The sequence below is a fragment of the Anas acuta genome, chromosome 10 (genome assembly GCF_963932015.1).
Source record: "Anas acuta chromosome 10, bAnaAcu1.1, whole genome shotgun sequence".
In the NCBI taxonomy this organism is placed as follows: Eukaryota; Metazoa; Chordata; class Aves; order Anseriformes; family Anatidae; genus Anas; species Anas acuta.
The window spans coordinates 15660389-15685544 of record NC_088988.1 but is presented as its reverse complement, the minus strand read 5'-3'; the positions used below and the strand labels follow the sequence as shown (position 1 = coordinate 15685544).

The 25156-nt window shown below is 38.2% G+C and overlaps 1 protein-coding gene across 3 annotated transcripts in view; it reads left to right on the top strand.

Moving 5' to 3' along the window:
* The window catches only part of FTO (FTO alpha-ketoglutarate dependent dioxygenase), a 242386-nt gene that overhangs the window by 112103 nt on the left and 105127 nt on the right, over nt 1-25156 (top strand). The gene's annotated exons all lie outside the window — the stretch shown is intronic.

Here is a 25156-nt window from a genome sequence, read left to right as displayed (position 1 = left end):
CTATTTCTGAAAACCCCAATGAGATGCATCATCCCATACCTGAATAACTACAGGGTATATTTTTCCTCATACCCCTTTTTTGATTTAATGCTTTTCTTCCTGATATGATATATGATATATATGATATATATTTTATATATATAATCCTTCTGATATGTCAGAAGGATTTTTCAAAAATGACACTTCCAAATCTGACAAATGACACAATTTAGTCTTAATAGTGCAATTAAAGTTTCCAAAACTATGCGATAAATAATTTTCTTGCTTTACCAGAGTGCATTTGATTATTTTTATTTTTAATAGTTGGCTAAGTTTTTTTGAAGGTTTGAATTTATTTTGCCTGGACAGGTTTATCAAGTCAGCAGGGGTGACATTTCCTTATTTAAGCTTTCATAATTGCAGTACAAGAAAGATAGTGTTGTTTTTCAAGGGGTTTGACAATGATTTGCTCACTACCACTGGGAGATCTCAGTGCTGGAGATGGAAATTACTGTGTTTCCAGACTGCAGGATACTGGAGAGTGAATAGATCACAGAGGTGACAGAGGTGACAAATTTATAATCTGTGGAGACAAAGTGTTACCCACATCATCAGACAGTTGAACCACAAAGTAGCATTAGCATCAGCTGTCATCATTCCTGCAAGAGAGAATGGTGTCTGCCAGGGGCAAGGAAAAGGAGAAAAGCAGGGAGAATCCTGAGCATCGTACCGTACTCCATAGCTGCCCACGCCAGCTGAAGACATGGTGTTACAAACTAGGGATCAAGAATGATGGTCAAGACAACGCAAAATTCTCATAGATATATTTTGCCTTAGACACTGAGGTTTTTTCTTCTGCAATATTAATCTGTACTTACCTTTGCCTTAGCAAAGTGTGTTGCTGTCATGGTATGTAATATACCCAAAAAACTAATTTGCAAATTTCGTAGAAATTAAAACTTTGTCAAAAAAAAAAACCTTTTACAATTAAATGTGTCTAAATATGCAATTATCATCTCTGTAAAGCATTAGATGCCTTGTCCAAACAGGACTTGGTTGTTAAGGTTACTAGTGCCATTGTTATTGCAGTAAAATTTGGTTTTATGATGGACAAAGCTAAATGAATTTGGAAGAACTGTGTTCAATACCTGGTATATGTTACCAGCGCAGAAATAATGGGATAACAAAGGCTTCACCTAGCCAGGTGGTGTGCTTATGTCATCGCATGAGACATGAGTGAGCAGATGCTTGTGTAAGTTCATGACTTAAGTCTTAAATGTTGTCAAACTTGTGTTGTTAAAGTTTTTCCACATATATAGAATTTGATGGCTCCAGGGATTGGTAATGAAATACAGAGCCTTTTGTTTTCAGGTCAGTGGTTCAAATGTGCTTCAGGTAGATAGTGCCAAAGATTATTCCCATTGGATATCTGTGTTTGATGGCCTATGCAAAATGCATTGGTTCTTGAATCCTGGTAGGCAGGTGTGTATATCACGTAAAGCAACTGTTACAGCTAATACTAATTGGTACCCTTGCTGGCATTCTCAGAGCAGCCAAAAATTAAATGGATGTAGAAGCTGCGCAAGATGCTGTCAGTGCTCTGAGCGCTCTGGGTGATGGTTGGGAGGCAGAGAGTATTGAGGCTGACTGAAGGCGTAAAGAGGATGGCAGTCTGTTGCATTGCTCTGTATTGCTCTCTATTAATTTTATTTATTTTTTTACACTAAAAGTTATGGTAACATAGATGCCTGTACACAGATACGTGGTGAGGAAGTGCCGTGGTAAACTCCTGGCCAACGTCAACACGATTGCACAAAGTGCAATCCACTGGGAGGCTGAAGGCTGGGGTGGAGGTGTAACTAACCAGAGAAATGAAGATGAACTGACGAATAGAATCAGATCTGTTACTTATTTTGACTACTAATGAGATTTTTCTGGCATTTTAAACATTTGTGCTGTTTATTTTGTTTGAATTTTCATTTCTAAATGTATAATTACTGTGAAATTACTAAATGACAAACTACGATGATGTTTAAAATAGCGAACAAAGGAAGTTGGCATTTCTTAAGATGCTCTGTAAAATTAGAGACCTTAGGGACCTGTTACATAGCATGCATTTGTTTCATATTCTTTGTTTTATGTTTTTAAATGACAGCAGCCCCAAATGGGAAGCATATTTAATAGTAGCAAAAAAAATGCTGCTATGGATTACTGAAAAATTTGAGTAGTTAAGCCAACAGGGATACTTGAAGAGGTATGCAACACCTCAGTTTATAACCCACAATACGAAATTGTGTTTCCATATTGGCATGTACAAGAGATTGGCTTGGGTTGGTGATGGAGCAGGTAGGACTTGTGGGTAAGAAGCGTGTTAAAGTAACATCTGTGGACATAAAATGCATAATCTGAAATTGAGATAAAACAAAAAGAGGACATGAGTTGTATCAGGAAGATTAACTGAGAAGCAGACTCTAAGAATGCGGGGTTTTAGGGGAAAACTGAAGAAGACTATTAAGTGGTGAAGTGAAGGCAATAATAGAAAGGAAAAGGAAATATTTCTGGGTATTTTTAGATCCGCTAAGAAGAGCTTGTTCCACTCTTTTTACAAAGGCAAGCTTGAATGGTCCCATCAGATAGGCCTGTGGCTGTGTTGGAGTTAGCTTCAGCTCCAAATTATGCTGGGGGGTATTTTAATACAAATTTATTAGGCCATGATTTAAACTTTTTTGCCTGTTGCTTTTTTTGCAAGTCAACATTTTCTCTTTTTTATTTTTTCTTCAAAACTATCAGACAAATTCAGACAAAATTCCTTGTCTTACCAAGTGATTTGTGATGGTTACGGAAATAATATCAATCTGAATTCAGTCCACACAAACCCATAGTGTGAGTTATTTTGATCAGCCAGATATTATCACTGCAATGGATATGATCTTTGTTTGGATCAGAACATGATTGTTTGGGTACCAATTTAGAGTGAATTTTTGTGATTACAAATTTACAATTTATGATTGGAATTTTCGAATATTAGATTTTCAGATTTGCTGTTTCTGCAAATCTTCCTGCCAGTGCATTAATTTGTTGAGCAAATAAAATTATTTTAGTCAAATTCTGTAAAATATTAAATGTTTTCCTATAAAGTTGGTGTGAATAATCATTATTTTGCATAATCTGCTCAGTTTGCTTTCCCAGTAATATTATGAAGTTTCATCTAGGCTGAATAAATGAAGTTTTTTTTTCTTGTTTTTGAGCCCTGAATTGTATTTAAACTCAATTTTAGCAAGTGCTCTTATCTAGTAATGGTGGAGGTGCTATGGGGGTGTAGAGGCGCTGTTTAGTAAGGTCAACATTTGGTCTTTTTGACTGGGAAAGAATCTTATCAGAATTATTTTTGACAACCTAGTAAAGGTGGATTTGAAAAAGTGCTCAGGAGATGGGAAGTAATCGATGTGTCCACTCCAGATGACTTACTGGCTGTACGGCATGTTCAGCACGTTTACTGTAAGGCATGCTTTACCACATTTATGGTCTAATTATTTTATATTTTATATTAGACCATTCTGGAAGTATTGAGATGCGTCTCCTTCTGCTCATCTTTGGAGATGTGCATCAACCCGAAATCCAGATCTGTGTCTGGGGGCAGGCAGGAGGCTGGAGGAGGGGAGGGAGGGGATTTGAGGTGTGAGGGTGTAACGCTGGACAAGGCTTTTAGCTGTTCTGCTTGCCTGTAGGTGACACTGTTGCACCATTTATCTGTATATTTTCACATATCTTGTCCAGGGACAAAAAAAAAAAAGAAAAAAAAGAAAAAAAGTTTCATTAAAATAATTTGAGAGAGAATCAGATAAATGCAGTACACTAATGATTCCGTAAGGCTTTGTCAGACAGCGGAGCCTTAGATACAGCCAGATGAATGGCATCTTCTTCTTCGCGATGATGGCAGCGGCTCATAATGTTATTGCTGATTAACTAGCTCCCTAGTATTGCTCCTCCAGTACAGTATCCCCTTGACAGGCAAGTTGCTAAAAGGATTGCTCGGCATGTTTCTAAAGACTAATGTAATAAACCAAGATGATAATACGCTGTTGAAAAAAAAAATCTTAATTTGCTGCTAAGTTATGGCAATATAAAGTTAAAATGTTTTTCTCTGCTCAAGTAATTTAAATTAATAATGTGTGCCATTAAGTGAATTCTCAGAGAGGATTTTTTCTTCTTTGCTATTAAGTATGCTGGCTACAGAGAAAATGAAATATTCTATGAGGCTTGAGCAATCATCTATCTCTAAGCTACAGTGTGCCTGCTGCCAGATGTTCAGGTGCCGGTGCTGCTGCTTTGACATGTATATCTCTTCCAGGCAAAAAACAATATATACATCAGTCCAGGTGCAAGGTGGCCTTGCCAGCAAACCTGCCTCCTTCTAGCTGTGACATTCATCCGCTCCCCGTCAGAATGTGTACGTTAGGAGGGGATTGTAATTAACCCCTGGAAAGCCTGGGTTTCACGAAAGTGATGTGCACGGTAATGATATTGTTAGGTTCCTTAATTTCCAGTTTCACCATCAATTATGCCATGTGTTTCATCCAGTTGGTGCTACCCTCCCAGTGTTAATTACAACCTACAAGACTGTTACAGTTAATTTTATGGCAAGCATATTGTCTCTTCAAGGCTCCACAGCAGCTCATAAATTATCTTGAAGGTAAAATGTAACTTGGGGAACTAGTTATGAAAATTCCATCCATCTCGCTTAGGAGGTGCAGCTGCTACTGTCAGCTGCCTCGCTGCCGCATTGTGAAGGAATTATGGTGGGTCAGGTTTAAGAGGCTAGGCCCGGGCTGTCACCGAGGAGAAAGGCTGTCCTGGCCCTGTCAGACAAGTACCTTCTGCCAATCCCTTGTGGCTTCACTTTGCAGGCAGTAAAAGGCAGGCGGTGCAGGTGGATGGTCCCCAAGCTGTCTCTATTCATTACTTTACAGAAACTTGCTTTAGGTAGGCAGGTACGGAGACCTTTCCACTGTTGTCATAATGTTAGGCATCATCTGCAAAGTGCAAGATAGATAACTCTATAAATAACTCGCCGATCTGCCGGGCTGCGGTAGTGCAGAAAGATGATTAGCACCGTAGACACACATGAAGTAGCTCGCTGGTTTGCAAAATGACTGTTGGTTTAATTGTAGCAATAGCTGGTTTGGAAGAGCACATCTGTTCGCTTTTATTTCACATGCACAATATGAGGAGGCGCAATTTCGCTGCAAAGTAATTTGTGTTAAGAGTTTCACATTACATAAATTAGCATGGCTTTATTTTGGCATTATTTATGACATCTGTGTGTGTGTCCTGCTTTTTGTTGAAGGAATTGCAAACAATGATGATTTTCTTTATATATATTTATATATAAAACAACAGAATGCAACCCAGTACTCAGAACAAGGAGCATTCAGAGCTACTTACATTTTTATAGTGAACTTGTATTATTACTGTAATGCCTTACTTTTCTCCTTATATCAATAATACAAGACTACCATAAAATATAATGCCTTATTCTGCCGTCTCTTCCTTTAATAGTTTGTATTTCAATAGTTTCAAATGCTGTCAAGCTTTGGGTGTTTTTTTAAAGAATGAAACCTCAGTACAAATCAAATTTCCTGCGAGGTTTTTTTCCTTCCACTATTTTACCTTTCAAAAGGACTTCTGTGTTTACAGTGCTGTTTCCTAACCTCATTTACAGCTGGGAGGGCATATGAGAAGGAGCACTGAAAGCTGACACTGAACACATTTCCATAGGCAACCACTGTGCAGATGTGAATGTACAGACCGCTGTGAATGGGTAAATGTTGTGAATTCAATTGAGGAGAAAATGAGCCAACGCAATAATGAAAACCAGCAAGGATAATGCATCTAAATATATATTGTTCATTTCTTTTGACAGTCTTCATTCAGTTTTAATTATTTCATTTTAATTATTGTTCATTCTGCAGCGATGAAATTTTTTGAAAATAAAGCTGACTCTGTAAGTTGGGCCTTTTATATGTTTGCAAAGTAGGAGAAAAGGCTGAATAGAGAGTTCATATTAGTACACTTCTAATACATGTTCATTGTTGCTTTTCCCATGGAATTTAAAGTAAATGTGCATTATAATGGCTTTTAGAGGGCCATTCTTCTTCCTGTGGCAACTGTTTCAGTGTATTCAGAGAAGTAACTCAGGACTTTCAACTGACCAGAGTACTGCATTTCTATTTGTTTAGTGTATTCAGAAGAAAGCTGCGCATTAGGCACAGCCTTGGGCAAAGTGAGGTGTAAAAACCAGATTGCCTCAAGAGCAGGCCCAGAGGCACTGCTCTTTAGAAGCCAAGTTCCTTCTGGGGTTCATTCTCTCCTTGTCTGCTATTGAAGAGGTAAGGGGGCGGAAAGGCTACCTGTGTTGCTCGCATATTCCATAAAATGTGGTGTTGCTTCACCTGCTCATCTACGTCATTATCTCCTACGTCGTAGGATGTCAGATTACCAAGGTTATCCATCAGTATGCCAAAGCACCCCTCCGTTGGGGACCATTCTGCATCAGAACTGGGAGGTGTCTGCAATGTCTGCTCTTGCTATAGTTGCTGTAATGTAGTGTTCACTAAATTTTTGATAAATTTGCCTCAGTAGAGGAGATTGGGAAAAGGGAAGTTGTCCAAGAATGTAATGGCCCGTACTGGTTTCTGAAGGGATAATAAGACTGCTGAATATTTGAAATTGTAGCGTATGTTTATGTCAGATAGTATTATGTGAAAATATCCTGGTTATCATCATAATCTCTTCGTGGGTTGATTTTACAACATCACTAAATTCAAGAGAGTTGCTCTTGATTTAAGTCAATGTAACTGAAGAGAATCAGGACATAGGTCCTAATAAATAGTCTTTCTGAACTATAATTTGGCACATGTAATCATCATTACCAAACTAATTCTCTTTTAAATGTAAGATTTAATTTTTGTGCAATCGAATAAGAAAACATTTCTCAGAACAGTGCCTTTGTTTCTTGGCTCTTGGCCAACGTCTGTAGGAAAGAAAATTTCGTTTGGAAAGCAATTGAACTATGTAGTATTGTGAGCTTACTTGTTTTTTAGGAAGATAGATTACAGTAGGAGAGAGGATAGGAGTTGGATCCAGACCACTCGGTTGTTATGATAAACATTTAAAAAATGTTTTTCTTGCTTAACATGACTCAGTATAGTCTTACGTATCTTCGAGCCAAGAAGAAAAAGGGCTTTCAGAATAGCCTCGGTATTTGATAGTCATTAGACTCCAAAACACAGTTGGAAAGTTTTTTATGGCTGCAGATTGTTATTTATGACACACACACTTAATTTAGTCATTTTTAATGCGAGAAGTAATTTTAAAACTCAAACTCAAATAAGATGTGTTTATCAGTTTAAGTGTGCTATCAGCCAAATGAATTTATATGAATAAAATTCATTTTGTAGCTCAAATATATGTAAACATCAGTAGGATTTGAGTCAGTGATAGCTAGCAGAGATCAGTTCTGAAGCTTGGTGCTTCAAAATTTATAAAGAAATCAAAGTTTTAAATAGGGTCATCGTAGAAAACAAAAAAAGGCTTTTTACTGCTTGATAATTAAAAGTTCCAGTAATGTAGGGAGACCTCTGTGCGTGTTGAATCCTGTGAAATCAATGGAGCTCTGCATGAAGTTGATCCACTTGCTCATTCAGTTTGCCTATGAAACAACTTTCTTGATCAAAATCAAGATACTGATTATCTCTCCTCTTGTACTCCATTATAGTACATCTTGATGTGAGATAAATGACTTCTTTTATTTCACAATAATCCCATACATTGCCTTTTTCTTACTGAGACGGAAAAGATCAGTGTCCTTCAGCCCTGTCTTAGGCCCTGTGATCGAGGTGCTGTTATGTGCCAGGGAGCCATTTTATAATTTGCCTTGGGTGAGAAGTTTAAAACTTTGAGTAGGATTGCTCAGGCTACCACGATACTATGCAATTTTAATTGCATAATTAAAATCACAAGATCAAGAAACATAATCTTTGTGTATTTGCCTCCTGGCTCCACACAAGTATTAAAATAATTTCAAGAATGTATGTAGTTTTCTTTGAAGGAATATGGATTGCAACAAAGTAAACAGAATTACTTGTGTTTAAATATGAATATGTTCAAAGCAAACTGCTTTAGGTATATGCCTGACTTCTAGTCAATATCTATCTTTATGAAATGCAGATTTTTTTTCTAATTAAAACTTATAAGCGTATGCATTAGCACGCTAACTGAGTTGCTGATCTTGAAGAGTGCAGGCGGACCTTTTCTGCGCACCCTAATTGCTAACAGATACGGAAAATACAAATCCGAAAATCCTTCTGCCTTCTACTTTTGCTAATTTTTATTTTTATCGTACAGAAGAAACTGCGAGAAAGCAACATACTATCAGATATCAAAATAAAAAAAGGTTTCTTTTTTGTTTGAATGTACTACTTTTAAGCTGTGGTAATTGTTATGGAGGTACAATTGGTTATGAATATGGAAAAAGAATTTTGCCTGTTCACTTTTTTGCTCAAAGCCTGACCTTATTTAAGCGTATTATTTTTGTCACACACGCACACACAACCCTACAAGATTTATTGGCGTTTGTATGAAAAAAAATGAAAGGATTTTCATGTTTTGTAAGAAACTTAATACACTCTCGCAGATGGCCCAGCTCAGGTGTGATTTTAATTATGAGATAAAACAAAGCCCAACACAGTAGGAAGTAGTCTTAATAAACGGCCTGAAGCTTTTGTCTTCATGTGTCAAAAAGCCTTTTTATTGCGTGATGAATTTTTTTTTACTAGCTGTTTCTAAAAATGCTTTAAAAAAAAATGCAAGGGCTTCCAGAGTTCATTTGAATTATTTTGGACAAGTAAAAAGTAGGAATGTTTTGTGAATTTCTTATTTCTTCCCAATAAGTTTAGGCTTCTGCAAGGGAATGATAAGAAAAAAAATGCATTAATAATAACAAAACATGGACACAAATGCTCTTTTATTTGTTTACAAATAAAACCTTTTCTAATTACATGTTGTCATTGCTTGTCAGTGTATCACATTGCTTAGTAATAACAAAAACTGGGCATTTGAGCGCTGCTTAAACTGTACTGTCTAATAATTTAAACCTTGCTATGCTATGGTATTCAGCCTTAGTTATTAAAACAAAAATAATATGATCCTGTTGTTAAATGTTACTAATATATTACAGTAATGTTGTATTGTCTTTCCCTTAGTGGGGAATTATGAGGACCTCATGTTAGGACCTCAGTGTCCTGACATAGTTAATTATCCATAGATAATGGTTTTCAGCAGTAGCTGGTCGGCACATTGCAACCTCACCGTTGAAGGCTTAATAAATATTTGCAGACTCAGGTGCAGAGCACCTATGTACTACAAAAACAAACAGCTGTGGTTTCTTTCCTGGGCTATACATCACGTACAGCATCTCGTTTGTTGTAGCTAACCTAATGGTGCAAACGGCAAGCTTTGTCCTATGCTATATGGTGGTAGTATGTTTACTGCGGATATGCTAACTACTCTTTCATGAGTCCTTTCATCGTCTTTTTTACCGCAAAAATGTCTTGGAACGCCGCAGCTCTTGGGGCTCGTTGCGTGAGTGCTGCGTATTGATGGGACGATGGCAAATTGGGTTTTAGAGCTTGTGGCTTCTGGAGCACGCCTGGCAGTTTTGCAGGTTTAGGATTGTCAGCTGCAGAAATATGATGGGGAAAAAAAACAGCAATTAATGATTTTTATTAATAAATTTGTAAGCTAGGCGTACCGTGTGTTACAGTGCTGTGTTTTCAGGATAGAAACCTCTTTTGTTTTGGAAAAGCTATGTATGCTACTGGTATTGAGAAATGCTGGGATGAGTGGCCTCTTAGCTGCTCTGGCAATTGTCATCATGCTTAAATTTTTGAACACATTTTGTTTTCAATATGGAGCTGAAATGCACCTGAATTTAGTGTTTATCTATGTTGATTTTGAATGTTAAAATGCCTAAACTTGAAAAAACCTATCATAATTGGAAAATAAAAATATTACATCATTATTGCCTCACATTATGTAATAATAGCGTGCATTATTTAGAAAGTAGACTCCTTATTTATTATATTTTTTATATAAGTATAATTGCTGACTACTGTATCGTTTGAAATCTCTATAGAAAATATTTTGATTGACTATCACAATAGTAACAGTAGTTGTCTGTTCCAGAAAATTTTTTATCTTTCAGTCCAAGAAAAAATATTTCATTTTTTTTCTTCATATGTTCCGCCATAGATTTCAATGCTTTCAACAAAGGCCTAAAGAGGAAATATAATTTTTCCTGAAATTGTCCATTCTCTGCTTCCCCCCTGCCCCGCCACCCTTGCATCCTTAGTCTTAATCTTTTTTCAATTTTTGGATTTTAAGGATTACATTGTATTAATGCATCTCTCTTCTAGTCATGTTCATCGTGTATTACAGGAAGGTATAGGAGTGATAATCTAGGATAAATGAATAACATTCTGGTTTTAGCTGTTGATCGTGTGCCAAGTGTGGGAGCATTAGAAGAACAGGGAAGGGGCCCTACCCTGCAGAATTTCTAGGCCACTTTAGGCAAGAAAATGATTCCTGTCTGTTTTGTTCCATGTGCATCATCCCCAGCTTCTCAGTTTGTGTATTGCCAAATGTTCGGTCAACGTTTCTTTGCTGTGACTCAGGAAATGCTGCTTGGTCTCCTGAACAAGGCTCACAGTCAGAGCTGTGCTGACGGGCGGGTGCCTTGACCTGCGTGCGTTGCCACCCCGCGTGCACCCTCAGCACGGCCTGGCCTGCACTCCGGGATGCTGAGAACCGAGCTCTGGTTGTCAAATGCCCAATCTGTATCCTGCCCGCCGGCTGGCAAGCTGCATGTTGGCTGTAGGCAGCTTCTGTATCACTGCTAACATTGCTGTGAGCGTGATGTTACAACTCAAGTTATGCTTATGGTGTTTCTTATCAAGATAGCTTTGGTACAAACCTCGAGGAAAGTTTTTGTTCAGATGTGCATCCCATGCATGATGGGTTGTGTCTTTCTACCTGCTAATCCCACTGCACTGGGATTGGGGATTGGTGCTGGGGAGTGCTGCTGGTGCCTGGCGTGTCTTTGTGGCTTGGCAGCCAGGCCACATAGGTGTCATTAATACCAGGTAAAAAAGGCGAGCAGGCAAAGGGTGCTGTTTTAAGTGGCAATACGCTGGCAGTCCTTAGTGTTGTGCTTCTCCGTCAAACAGAAGATACAATGGCAGTGCTTGCTTCCCCTTAATTTTTAATGTTACAAACCTGCAAGTCACTTGAGTAACACACACATGACTTCTAGCATTAAAATTCAGCATTAGATTAACTTAACTGCAATTGTATTTGTTTTAAATTGAGTGCACTTTAAAATTCTGCTGGTAACCGTGCTGTTGGTAACCTACACCCCTTTGACTCATTAACAAAATGTAACTGATCTTGATCTTTTTTTTTTTTTTTTTAATTTATCTACAGTATAATCAAGGCAAGAAGCTTTTGGCTCATGAAAGTAAATGTTTTTGATCCTTTGTTGTCAGATCCCACAATTTCTTTACAGCAGGCTTAGATGAAACAGAAAACTGATATACTGAGCCACTGGAATTGCAGTCTTGTAATTTAGAAATATCCATTTTATCCCTTATAATTTCTTCACTAAGATTCTTCAGTCTGAATCTGATATAGGTGGGAGCCAAGACAAACAGTAAGCATTTATAGTCATTCAGACCAGTTTGGATTCCACTAGAACGTAAAGCCAAAGAGTTCTTGGCTTTGTTTCATGCATCCTTACAAGGATAAAAAGTGCATTTAAATTGTAATATTCACTGCAGCTACATGCTTCTGTAACATCTGCAAGCTTTTACTTCCAACAACGTTATAAAGATGTGAAAATACTTATGCAGTAAACTCTTAATTTGCCAGCTGAAGAGCTTGGTGGAAGGTCCTTTAACTCTCTAGAAGCAGTGCGCTGCAATATGCTTTCTCCAGCCCAGTCCACAGGAGCTGGAGTGCAGTGATGCCAGCGATGCCATACACGTGCTTGGGGAAAGGAAAAGGCAGGTGCTTATCTGCTCTGTGCGGGGCATTGCCCTGGTGGTGCTGCCCTGTATTAGGAGCTTTGATCCTTTTTGTAATTCTAAATACACAGCTAACTTGCTATTGTTTTAAAGAGTAAGTGCTGCAGCAGTAATTTTGCAGGAAAAATCCCTAAAATTACTTTAGCGATTTATTCGTATACTTGTTGTAGAGATATTTGCCAGATAGCAGGAATAGCTAATAGGGAGTATTCCTGTGGCTTAGTACAAAAAACATTGAAAATACATTTTATTACAGGAGTCCTGTTTCTAGAATCATAAAATTTATTGAAATAAGCTCTTTCCCTCATTTTGGTATGTTATTTCCAGACTACCTCCTCAATGTGCACATGCATGCACACACATGATTTCCTCGTGTGCTTACTGAATTGATACCTAGTGAGTCCTGCTAGCAGGCTTTGACAGAACGTCATTCAGAATTTGTCTTATCTTGACCTGCCCTTTTACATTAAATAACCTGAGGCTCAGATTTTAATTGCTCCCTACTTCTAAATAGGTCTTTTTACTATAGCTTGGACAATTTTTTCTGTTACATACATGTAGCACTTTGAAATTCCAGGATGAAATTCCTAGGCAATATATGCAGCAACGAAAGAGAGAGAACCCTCGTGTTTGCAAAATACATGTTGAGGAAGCAGTATGGCAAAAACTGTGTAGTACAGAGTTCTTTACAGCTGAGAGCTGGAGCTTTGCAGATCATTGTTATCTCTTGGTCAATACCTTTGAAATAGAAGCATGCTATGAATAGGAGAATGCTGTGATGAACCGTGTGTCCCTCACCCGTGTGTGTACATGAGGATGGGACGCTGGCTGTGTGATCAGTTCTGAAGCAAAACAGATGACATAGCAATCAGTAACATCGAGTTTAAACGCGTGTCACAAAAATACACGTTTCATATTTTTATCTGTCAGACTGTGGTACATATTTCTTTGTGCAGTAGATGAGTATCTAGTTTTCTCTTCTGCTTTATAATGTTTGCTATGAACTTGAACTCCCAATAGCTGACTGGAGTTCAAAGACCAGAGTACTGCTGACTTCCCGTACTTTACAAATCCACAGAAGTCCTTTGTCATCCATAGAAATGGCAAAGTGAAAGGGAGGCTGTGCCTCAATAGAAAGATACTTTGTGTGGAGGAAATCACAGACCAGATATGCCTTGAAATAGCTTAAAAACACATAATTTTTGGAGAAGACCAATAATACCAGTTATTAAAGGAGACAGCATAGAATGCACATTTCTAGAATCAGGATAAAGATAACATTGGGATTTGTAGTCCAGCAAAACCTGAGATTTTCCCAATGTCCCATGCCCAAAGACTTAGCTTTTTAAAATGTTCATTGGCATGCTCGCTGCGCTCCCACATTTAAAGATAGCATCGCCCGTACAGATATTCTGAGGTAGAATTTAGTTCTTTGTTCCCAGTTTAAGGTTACCTCTGAAAAACAACTAATCAATAAACAGTTTAATGGACTATAGCGAATAACTCTATTCTGGGTAGCTAAAATAGGGAACTTTCACAAAATTATCTCAAAAAAATAAAAACAAACTAAATAGTTTTGCAGGAATATAGCTATTTTCTTGTTGGCTTAGAGCATTCTAATTCTATATAGAATTAATGAAATTGATTATAAACTAAAGAATTAATCGAGCACCTTTTAGTTACTGTACGCCTTTCACTCTGGGGCTAGATAACCTTAAGATGACCTTTCCACATCTGGGGTCAAGCGCTAGTAAAAGTTGTCTTATTCTTAGGCTTCATCTGGGCTGGCATTTCTGACAGACGTGTAAACAGATGCAAGCATCGTTGCTAATGACAGGTGATTATAAGTGGCATGGGTGCCAAGGTAATTAAACCATGCCTTGACAGGAACATTTGGTGATATGGTATTGCAGCATTAGAAAAATTGTTGCAACACATTTTTCCCTGCTAGGCTATAGACCTGAATATCATTCATTTGGATTCTTTGGCCATGGCACTCCAAATCCAGAGTTTTACTCCCTGCTTGAAGTATTCAGCGTAGGGAAATGGGCAAAAGCAGCTGGTTGAATAGAGCAGGTACGTGTGAGTAGGGTTCTGGTGCTTTGAATTGAAGCATATGGTTCTAAGAAGCCTTTTAGCATATAAATATAGTATAAAAATCCAGCATGGAAGGATTGGAGGTGTATTATCTTTGTGACAAGATAACGGTTACTGTGCCAGATTTATTAATGGCTGAATTATTGTGCTATTCTTTGTCATATATTTCTTATTGGACATCTTAACTGCTTTTATGGCTGCAAATCTTAGTTTCTAAATCTCGTTAAGCTTTTGTGTGTGAATGTACTTCACAATGAAATACAGATTATTCGCAGAGTAGAAATAAGGGTTGCTTTAGAAATAATTTATTTTAGTTGATATTAGAACTTTTATAGACTTAAGGCAGTGTATTCTCAGATCATCACGGAGCAATTTCGTAGTTGAAGATTACTTTGTATTCCTCGCTCAGGTTTCTTTTGCTGAGAGTGAATAATGCTCAAGATAAAGTTCCTTATTTATCCCACAGCTCTTGCAGCTCCGTATTTAAAATGAATTGTATAAGAGCTGTGGAAAAAAAATGGTTTAATTCCATAAATCAATCTAAACTGATTTCATAAAATGTGAGATGTCTAGTTTAAGGATATTTTTCCATCATTCTGTGTGGAATTCATTATGACCATCGGATGGAAGTAAACTGTCCACGCCATTGGCGTTCCTTTGATATTTGTCTCCGCTTTGAAGCTCTGGTGTTTAATATCATTAATCTCAGCTAAAATTCTGGACCTCCATCAATTTTGGGAGCACAACTTAATCCTGCTTATTTATCATTCAGGGCACTCAGGATGGAAACAAATTATTTCACTTCTCTGGTTGGTCTGGACATCACTAAAGCAGTACAAGAAGCTGCTTCAAACAGCAGCTTACAACTTTCATCATAATGCTTGGACTGGATACCTAGCAAAGGGTGCTGGGAATCTAGTAACTCCTTTAGTTTAAAGCTGGCTCTTGAAAATGAAATTTCAAATGTAGTGAAATTAAATCAATGTTCATATCAATTACATGAAGAGATTTAATTAAATGATGTGCTAGATACGTTGCTTCCATGATATTTAGTAAAAGAGGTAAAACGGAGTTAAATGCGTCCTTATCACAGTGAGATCTTCAATGCCTTCTGTTGCTTTTTCCACCATCTTCTGGTCCAAGTCTCCCAGGCTTCCACCCACTGTTTCTTCCGATGATCGTGCTGACAAAGTTAAGGTGCTGTTAATGCACCTGCAAAATTTTCAGCCTCTGGATTGAGATTCTGGCAAAAATTTGTGTGGTCCATGGAAGCCAGCTTTGAGTGTATGATGACGTCGACTATGGTGCTGATAACTTTGGCACCCTTACACATCAAATTTTGACCTGCAGGATCATTTCGGAAGTTTTAGAAAGCTGTTTTTTTTTTTTCCTTGTTGTCAGCATAGGGCATGCAAATTACACTTTCTGTTTTCAGCTAATAAGTAAAGGAATTGTAGGAAAAAAACAAAGGGTTTGGATCACTACAGTTAAAGCAAGTGTAATAGAAATAAAATCAGTATCACATTCATGTCCATCACTAAGTGTATGTGTTTATACATATGATACTCTACATAATTTTGTGCAAGGGTTTTAATGTTATGTGCAGGTAACCTTGGAGCTGCCAGTTTGTTTTATTTCTGATGTTGCCTGCTAGTCCCCGAAGCAGATAAACTGGATTTTTTTTTGATCTTCCATTTGCTAGACTTTCGTTATATTGTGGTTACAGTCACAATGTCAGCACATAAAATGTTAAACATCACTGGTCTGAAAGAAGCTTCCATTGTCTTCTACTTTTGGTGCCTGGGGATTCCTTCTAGTCTTGCAGTGGTGGTTCTGTCAGTGTAATATGTCATGAAGCATTTCTCAGTAATGACAGACATTGAATATGAGTGACAGGAACTCTGACCGAGTGAAATGGGTTCAATTACCAGAGATGTAGGGTTACCTGAGATAAAACCAAATGGTCCAATTGTGCTTGGGTTTGACCCTTTGACTCCCAGCTACCCGGCAGCAAAGACAAATGGCTGATTAACCATCCCCTAACCCTCCTTTTCTGTGATAAACTTGTTTGGATTTCCTTGTCTGAATAAAAATCTAAGCGTGGCATGTTTCTAAAAGGAAATATGATAGGAAAACAATGGGTCCTGGTGCTAGTCATTTTCTTCCCTACTGACACAAACCAGAAAGCTGTCATTCTATCTTGGAATGTATCTAGGACATAGTGTCCAGAAATCAATACAAGATAAATGATTGCTCTCTTAACCTCACCTTTCTTCTGCTGCCGCGCTTACGTTGCTCCCGTTCACCTGCAGCCAACCTGACGCCAGAATAAATGAGGGAACCTGCCCTGAAAAGTATCTTCTGAAGGGGTTTTGTGTGAAGGGGTTTTGTTGGTGGCATTTTTGGTTGGTTCCTTTTTGCTGTGTTTTTTTTTTTGTTGGTGGTGGGAGGGTAGAGAGAGGGGTTGCTAGTCAGCACTGAGTGCCGCTTACACTTGTTCTAGTCCAGTGCCTACAGCTCCCAGATAGAGTTATAGCAAGCTCCCTAATTAAACTGTCGCTGTCTGCCCTCACTTGACTGCCTTTACAAAGTCATTTAACTAACAGACATTCCTGACTATTAAAGCTAGGAGCAGCGTGTCTCCAGTGCTGGAGATAAAATGAATGAAATTTGTTAATCTCCACTGACACTTGATCCTAGATGTTGAACTAATGCTGTTGCACCTGAACTTTTTCTTTATTGTAATTACTTCTCATGTTATTATTTCATATAATAAATTGGAGGAAAATTTCAACAGGTATTAAATTATACGAGTTGATTTATGGATGCTGAGTGAATATGACATTCATCTTGTGCATTCTTCAAAAGCACATTTCGGTGGATGTTCAGGGCTGGATTCGAGCATTGTGCTAATAGAATACTGTAGTAGGATGATGCATTTCCCTCATCTGAGAAGGGCATTTTTAAATCTAAGCCCTTTTTGTAAGGAAGAAAAAAATTGCCTTTGTGATTTTATTCATTGTTAATTTAAACAAATATTGTTGAATGAAGATTTAATGCATTTTAAAATAACGCATTCTAAGAATTGTATGCAATTGATAAAATTAGCCAAAATTGTGGAATTCAGCTCTGTTTGCAGGAACAAATGTTAGAAACATTTTAAACAAACAAACAAAAAATATTTTTTCTGTCTCCTGTATTTTGCTATGTTCTTGTTCTCTGGTTCATGGATTCATAGTTTAAGGCCAGAAGGGACCGTTACATCATCCAGTCTGACCTCCTGTATATAACACGGCGTTAATTTCACTGCTGTCCCTGTATGGAGTCCAGTGATTTGTCTCTGGCTTCAAAGGCATCTTCTAGAATGGTGTCCATTGGTTTGAGGACAATGGGAAATAAATTCTAAAGAACTCATATATCCTCTAATGCAATTGTTATATTAGGAAAGTCCTAATTTCTATTTGAATGCTTGGCTTCAGCAGTTTTTCTGTCTTCAGTCCTTAACTGTCATTTTCTCAGCTAAACAAGAAAAATGTGTCCTGTCTATCGAAGTACAGATAAACAGCAGTTATTTCACTTTCCTCTCTTGTTTCTGCACACCTTGGCAGACAGATCTGTAAGGGTGCTTACCTCGCATCATGGTGAGGTTACACACGGAGCTGTTGTTTTGAGTACAAGGAGCTATGTACACTTAATGTGATGGTAACACAAGTTTCTGCACCACCTTCTGTGGCATGTTAGGCTTGTACTTGCGGTGCTGTGAGGTTTCTGTGCCGTGTTAGTGTTTAATGTCTGAAAGTGAACAGCAAGCTGAAAAAGACCTTTCTCTTCAGAAAAAATCTCTTCTTTAGGAGCTCTTGGATACTTGTCGTACGATTCGTTGAGAAGTTTGTCCTTAGCAGTCCTGATGATGTATAATGCTTTTGATTCATAGTGAACTGGAAAAGTTCCTCACCATTTTCATCACTAGGCTTTGGTCCTTGTTTCCGGATCAGTGAGGGGTAAGTTTTGAATATTTCTGACTTTTCTGTTTAGTGCACTAATAAAGGTCATTGCTCCTAGGGGCTGTATTGCAGCATCATTTTTCTTGCAGAGCAGGAAAGGAAGATGGTTTCTTAGAGTACCTAAATTCTCTCTTCCACCCCAGAGATACTCTGACGTCTTATGCTAAAAGCAAATAACAATCCCCCTAGAGTCTGTCACTGCTACAGTTCTGTGAAGTTTGTTATGTAAGGAAGTTATGCAGGTAGTTTGAAGGGACAAATTTAGTTGAGTCTTTTTTGTTTGTCTTGACTAAAACTCAAGTCTTCTGCAGACATCGCTTGTGTCTATTGATGCTTTAGGTGCACTGTAACTCAGACTGCCAGACCTCCTAGGTCTCTGACTTTATTTTGGGGGCAAGGTGGGGTCGAAGGGTGTTTGAGTCTTAGTGTACGTGTTGCAAAGCTGTTTCTAGAGCTGCTGAATGTTTGCAGCTCTGAAGTCAGTGTTCCTGTAAGAGGCAGGATCAGTAGGCAACCTGTAAGTATTCTGCACAAGTGGCCAGACGTTGACCACTTGAATTGTTACTGAAATGGCAGTGCTTGTACATCACTTTGCTGTTTCTAACTGATGAGTATCTCTCTTTTCTGCTATGTCCAATTCTTCTGTGGCTGACAGGCACTTGACCCTTTCATCACAGGTGAAACACTTCTCAGGAATCTGCCTTCTTTCTACGTAAGAAGTAATATACATTGAAAATGCAATGGTCTGATGTATCAGATGCCAGTAGTCTTTGAGGTGTCCAGCAGAGATGCAGCTTTGTGTAATATAAATGCTGGTTATACTTCTTAACCATGGTTTTACACCTTCCTTAGTCTTCCTGAAAGTCTTCTTGTATCTGCTGGATGAAACAGTAAAGCAGATAATCCTGGAAGTAGTTTAATCCTGGAAGTAGTGGATAACCATGAATTACCTGATTCACATCTTTTCTGTATGACTGGTAGTGTATCAGTGCAGCTGTTACTTTAGGAAAGTGTTCATTGTTCACAAATATTATTCCTACAGCACATAAATAGAGTTTTAGGGAACTTCTGCTGATTGTTCAACGTTATCTGTCCTCTGTTTTTAGAGTTTCTCCTTTACAGCTAACAACAGCCAACAAAAATCACGTCAGTTTTCTTAAAAGAGGATTTTGGTGATACGGGATTGGATTTCGTGAAATAGGATTGCTCGTGATCTTTCCATTCATCCCAGAATGGGCTTGGATATGGTTCTTCTGCCCGCTGTATTTTTACAAGAGAGATTAATACTGAACTCCAGAGTGACTCGGCAAAAAGATACGTGCCTGTCTACACAGCATTCAGAAGGAGACCTACATTTTTGTGAAGGTTTCTGAATCTTTCACCTTGTAAAAACAGTATTAATTCCTCACACCTTCTGATGTCTATGAATTTACATCCCCAGCACAACTTTTCTGTTGTCGTTGTCCCCACTGCAGCAGAGGTCTTCCAGTTGAATGAAAATGGGATGTGGGTCTGCAAAAGTATAGGCCACTAAGTTGGATGGAGAGTATTCAGAATTGTGTACTGCTTATTTGAAGAAGTACTCTCCGTTTGTTTTGCGTAGTTCAGTGAAGTCTGCCTTGTGTAGAATTTACTATTTTAAGCAGACATTGTAGCTGGGTCCTTAGGGCTATTTATAAAATTAAATAACCTACACGTTAGAACTTGCAGCACCAAAATCTTGGACATCAGTGGCAACAGACAGAGACAGACGAAGAGGAAAAAAAAAAGTATGTATCCATTTTGCCAATATGGATAATTGCCAATATAGAAATTGCCAATACTTAGCAACAAGTATATGCAAGAATTGAAAAATGTTTCTACAACTTGTACATAAGCCTTGACAACCATTCTGTGACTTCACGGTTCTGCAAGGCACCAGGTGCTAACCTGTGTCTCAGTATGCAGGTTGCATCCTACTTTATAGGCTTCAAAGCTGAAGATTAAAATGTAAGAATGAGACTTAGTTTTGTGCTAAAACAGGAGGATCGTTACTTTCAATCAAGTTCAGTTTTCTAAATTTAGCTGAATTTTTCTGTCTTTGAGGTATTGATGAAAATTGTCTTCTGTTGTTAAGATTTCTCCTGAATATTATATTAAAAGGTAATGAATGTAATCCTGTGCTTAAATGTGATTGACTATAGTGATTTCTATCATTCTTCTTTTGTATAAAGTGCTGGAAAGGGAGAAAAATGCAGAACAAAGCTGTGTGCAAATTATTCTGTCCTATAAACTTTTGTCAATAAGGTTGACTAATCTGGAGCTATTTCAGGAGATACTTTTGCTCTCAGTCACGAAGCATTAAGATTTATTGTTTGTGGCATGTCCTTGCTGTTCCAGTGGTACGCAGCCAGTTTTTGCAGGCAGTTTTGTTCCTGATGAAATTCTTTGGCTTTTGTAGATGGTTCATCATGTAAAAGTTTAAACGTGGAAGGGAAAGAATAAGATTGAAGGAGTAGTAAACTGGTGGGGGAGATACCTGTTTTAATACAAGTATCATTTTTATATCAAATGTATTTAAGAAGGATATAAATCTAAAAATGGCATGTGACTGGGAGGTAGAACTAGCTAACTTTATTGAGAAATAAGATACCTGGGTGACTTAGAGTAACTCAGAATATTGTAACTGTTGGAAGCTGTTCTGGGAATGATGTTAGCTAAAACCTCCTGAATATCAGTGCACACCTACTATTTCTAGGAGGTAGCATATCATAAATGATATGTTTGCATATCATAAACTTTAGTGACAGTATGCAGGCCATCTTGTGGGAGCTAATTGCCATAATGTTGATATTTCTGTTCTGTGAATCAATAGCAAATAACCTCTAATTTCCTTAGCACTTCTAGTGAGAGTGGCGTTTCATTTCGCGGACCCTAAAGAAGCCCTGCAGTCCTAGGAAAATTCTGTGCTGTATCAGCACTTGGGTAAAGTTGAATTCGTTTCCTTAAGGGGCTGCTGTAAATGCTGTGAGCGTAGCCCTCAGCCTCGGCTAGGACGGGGGAGTTCTGCCCTCACAGGCACTTCGGTGGCCGTCGGCCTGCAGGCTGGAGCAGCTCTCTGACAGGTCTGGGTATCCGTGAAGGCGTGCAATTCTGCTCATTGTCGTTTTAAAATAATGCTGTTGCTTTAAATCTGCACTTCTCGCATTTCATCTGTGTAAATAAAGCTCCTCCTGCAAGGCAGCCAGGAAAACATATGATACCATTTGCGATTGCAGAATGTGGCATGCTGTTCTTCTGTAATTATAATGGCCTGAGCAGTGTGGGGTTGGTTAGCCTTCCTTAACAATCATTAATCTATCGAGTCTTGGTTCCAGTGGCCCATCTTGGAGAACAGCAGTCCTTGGCGTGAGGCACCTTGGGCTGCGAGGTTGTTTTGAGCGAGGGATAGCCTTGTTTGTTACATGCTGCTGCTCGCCGGTCCCCAAGGAGCCCGGGAAGAGGTTTTTTCCTTGTCTTGATTGCTGCTTGCCCTCTCCCTCCCTCGCTAGCTTGTCCCTTTATTTCTCCTTGTTGTGAAAGTTTCTTTCTGTGTGACTGGGAGTCTGTTTAGCAGACCATATTGCAAGTGAAGGTGCATCGTTTGTTGCCTGATTTTGGCAACGCTGGGCAGTCAGCTGGGATGTAATTAAGACTCTGAGAACAGGCTGTCTTCTCCACAGGAAGGGCATGTTAGATGTTGCTGGGATTTGGGGCTGTCAGTTTGGCCAAGGCTGGAAACTGAGAGCTAGGGACAGTGATCTTTTCTTTCATTTATAATCCCTTTATGTACAGTGTATGCACTTGGCAAAGTTTACATATAACCTAGTGGCTGGAGCTTACAAGGCAGTGCGGCTGAATTAGCATATGTTACATGTATATTTTAGTAATATTTTAAAGCAAGTGCAAATTTCCAAAGTGAATTATGCATGTATGACAGAAATAGGGTTGTGTTGCATTGGGTGTCAAATCCCACAACTTTTTGTCAAGACCATGGATTTTACATTAAAAAGGCAGAGAGACTAAACGAGGTAAAACAGTTTTAATTTTTAACAGTTTGGTCCAGCCCAAGGAACTGCTCTCTGACAGTTATAACTGACATTTGAATAATTGGATTAATTCAGAGAGGGGCAAATCCTGTATTGATGGCTGTGCTTGCTCTATATGTTTTTTAACTTAGGGATGGAGCCGAATGGTTTAATTATTTAAAGGGTGCATCGCGTAATATAAAATACTGCGGTTTGGAAACTTTGGTCTAAATTGAGGGAGGAAAAATATTTGCGTTATTTCATTCTTTACGTTTAAAGGCTTGAGAAAAAAATTACACATTTTATTGTTTTGTGCTTTTTAAGCCAATGTAAAGAAAACTGAGATGGAAATTTTCATTTGTGGCCCAAAGCATCAACAATGGAGATGAGCACAGTTTAGTCAACTAGATTCCAGCCTTTATTATTTTTTTTACAGACATGTAAGCCCTCAGTAATAATCACATTACTCTGCAATTGCAGAATATTTAATTAATGCTATTGCATGAAGTATCTCTTTGAATTTTACTAGACCACTATTAAACTCTTCTTTTATTTACACTTTTGGTCTTTCCATGAGAAAATTAATATTTAAAAAAGCAAATGGTTTTACCGTGCTGCAGACCAAGAGGAGGAAGGCTCACCATTGTCAGAGGCAGTTGAGCACACTGGCTTGGTTCTGGCTGTTTACCCAGCAGGACGTTAATGGTATTAACACTCGAGAAAAAAGTGTTGATTCGCAGCTTATGATATTAACACCCTGTAAGTGAAGTATGAAACATGCCTATGAAATGCCACGTGCATATAGAGATGCGTGTGTGATTTAAGACAAGTTGAAGTGCTTTGTAGAATTATTTTTAAAGGGTTACCTTGGTTTCGCTGAAATACTTTTATTTTGCAAAACAAGCCAATTACATCTTTCCCAAACGTTCTTATCTGCCATGCTGGATTTACATGTGACATCATCAAAAATTCTTCTGACATAATTTAGTTTTGAAAAAGAAAGTCTGCTGCGTATGATGCTGCCACTGTAGATTGCAAGGAAGCGTATTCTTCAAGTTAATTTTGTGCATTGCAGTCCTGAAGAGTTCCTGGACATTCCTGAATGCTTTATCATTTGCTTTGCAAACCAGGCAGTCCAGCTTTCTTGTATCCAGACTTGCAGTCCTTGGGGAATTCTCAAAGCCTTTTAAAATTATAGGATTTTTTAGTGTTGTCTTTTTTTTTTTTTTTCTTTTTTCTGGGGCAGTCTAAGTAAGTCCCAGGAGTGCAGTTGCCATCTGTCCTCTATATTAAAAGAATCTTCTATATTATATACCTGATGGTCTTGTCCCAGAGATAAATGTTGATAATTAAAAGGACGGCATTTATCTTTTTTTTTTCCTGAATAAAAATTCATTCTTATGAACAGTTACAAGCCTGAGAGCTATTTTAGGTTCTTTAAACTCATGTTTTCTTGCCTGATACTTTTTTTTTTTCATATCAAAGTTTTTGTAACTATTGGCAAGTATATTGAATAGTTTCATAACTTAAGCGTGTGCATGTGTAATTTAAGAAAGGCTTCAGCAAGGCTGATAATGTTCTGTAGAATAACACATAAATTATTATAAATAAGTCTTTCTTGTGGTAGAGAGGAGGGAAGGCAGCAGGTCAAGAAGGAGAGATTTTGTTGAGCCAGACACCTGTTTTGGGATTATTTCCTCTGTAAAAATTGCAAGTTAGGGACTCTGCCTTCCTTCCCCCTTCAGGAAAGCAGCCTATTTCCTTGTACAAACTTCCTTCCACAGTACACATTTGCCTAGGAACAATTCTGCATCTTTACACCTCGGCTGCAGCTCATTAGTGCCCAGAGTTGCTCCCAGTGGTCCCCTGTTCAGCGACTATCAGTGCATGTGCGTCGTGAATACAAAGTACCTGTACTCCAAACACCACGTTCGTGCAAGTCAGGAATAATTTGTAAGTAGCATCCACGCTTGTGGTTTCAATACTGTCTCTGTTCGTTGTTTTAATACAATAATGTGAGGAAGAACGTGTCTGTCAGTAAGAACAATGAAGGGGGGAAAAAGGGTGTTGAAGTGTAGCTATAAAACTCCCTTCTGCTGCTCTCCTTCCCCATGGCGAGCAGCACTATGCCAGCTCAGACCAAAGACCTTCCCAGCTCAGTGTTGGGCAGGGCTGGGCAATAGCAGGTACCAAAAGAAGAAACTGAGCTTAAGAGAAGCATATAGTGATTCTCTCTCTGGGTATTGATCCAGCTTCAGTGACTGGGGGCTAATTTGTGCTGCAAAGATCATATTTTTGCATTTAATGGTTCTGCACAGGTATTTTTCTCAGTAAAATTACACAATCATTTTTGACTTGTGTTGGCTTTTAATACTTACAAACGATTCTGTATTTAAAAAAAATCTATTTCCTCTTGCTCATTTGTTTTTTATATTAGGAAATAGTGAAAAGTAATTCCCTTAGTAACTTTTTTCATTCAGTCATGATTTTATCAAGTTCCATTGTGTCTCCTTACTGTGATAACTTTTTTATGCTAAGCAGTCTTACTGTATTTAATCATTCTTCAGAAGAAGTCCTTCCCTTATCTTTGATCATGCTGTTCGCTCTCCTTTATGCCTTTCTTAATTCCAGCCTTGAGGATGGAAACCAAAACTGTGTAGTTCTTCATGCTTTGGCATCTAACCTTTAGAAAAACATCACTGTGTTCATATAAATCAGTTTGGTTTTCTTCCTCAGTTGAATGTTTTTTTCTTTCTACTTTGGTTGTAACAACCTGTGTTTTTTTGTGAAGTGAAATGTAGCAATTGTCATAAGTGTTTTTTTGTAATGATTATTTTCCAATTAAGTAGATGTCTAGCATCTCCAGACAGAAAATTTTATCTTCATTCAG